Source organism: Salvelinus sp. IW2-2015, linkage group LG4q.2, assembly GCF_002910315.2.
Source record: "Salvelinus sp. IW2-2015 linkage group LG4q.2, ASM291031v2, whole genome shotgun sequence".
In the NCBI taxonomy this organism is placed as follows: Eukaryota; Metazoa; Chordata; class Actinopteri; order Salmoniformes; family Salmonidae; genus Salvelinus; species Salvelinus sp. IW2-2015.
The window spans coordinates 21571908-21573283 of record NC_036843.1 but is presented as its reverse complement, the minus strand read 5'-3'; positions in this window follow the sequence as shown (position 1 = coordinate 21573283).

The following is a 1376-nucleotide window of genomic DNA, read 5'->3' as shown; positions in this document are numbered from 1 at the left end:
CACATCCCCGTAATTCACAAGTGGCGGATTTCTCTCTCAAACGGGTTACAAAGTTGTGTACTGACTCACCCTCTTCCTGTTTGCAGCTTCCGAAAACGAACCGTTCGTAAATGACGTTCTGGCGGGTTTGAAGTAATTCTCCAATGCATCCAATATAGCCTTTGCATCACACTGTTTGTCGTGCCGTGAGGGTGAGATTGTGCCGGTAGATATGCCTGCATTCACTGCCCATTAAACTCCTCAGAGTTGCCGCTTGTACCTCGTTGGGTTTCTCATGTAGACCGTGTCGCCAGCGCATAGTCCTCGAATTCATCCCTGAAGTTGTCCCAATTAGTATTCAGTCCCCTGTGAGAACCATGTGATTTGGTGGCGGAATGTTCGCTGCCATAGCAATGGAATAGGAGATTTCTTTGCCTTCAGTCTGGAGGTAGGTGGTGATGCTAGCTAGCCAGCTAACAACGAGTTGATCAGTGTTGTGAGTAGGAAACGGCTTGTGTTCGCATATGGAACGTAACTGCGCTATACTGTACTTAGCTACAAAAATAACTAACGTGTGTTTTCCGAGCCACTTCTGATACCATGTTTCTGTATGTTATGTCGGATTAAAGAATAGACAGACACCAATGTTAAATTCAATAGCCTTGTTAAGCATTGTACAAGTCCCTACGCGTGGAGTCTGGGGAACAGTCGAACTAGTCGATTACCTATCAACTAGACTCCGTAACAGTGTGCTTATTAGTTGCTAGGAGAATTAATGAGATAAACCTGTCTCAGGTTACATTTATGATTCTGTGGTAAGTACTTCAAAAAGGTAACGCTATATTGGCATGTGAAAATAAACGGTATATGGTTAAATGGCTACGCTACTTTAGCTTTGCTCGCTAACATTATATACCTAACGTTAGCAAGGTTGACACTCACAGCTGAGAAAGCAGCGGAATAATTTTACGATATTTGTGCACATGGGAGAATGTTTTTGGATTCGAAAGCCACACTAACTACATGTTAGGGTTTAGCTATAGCTTCCATGTTAACTGTTTGACATACTTTTGGTCATGTAGTGTATGTGGACACCTGCTAATCAAATCTCATTCCACAACCAGGGGCATTAATATCGAGTTGGTCACCCCCTTTGCTCCTATAACAGCCTCCACTCTTCTGGGAAGGCTTTCCACTAGATGTTGGAACATTGCTGCAGGGACTTGCTTCCATCCAGCCACAAGAGCATTAGTGAGGTCGGGCACTGATTTTGGGCAATTAGGCCTGGCTCGCAGTCGATATTCAAATTAATCTCAAAGGTGTTCGATGGGGTTGAGGTCAGGGCTTTGTGCAGGCCAGTCAAGTTCTTCCACACCGATCTCGACAAACCATTTCTA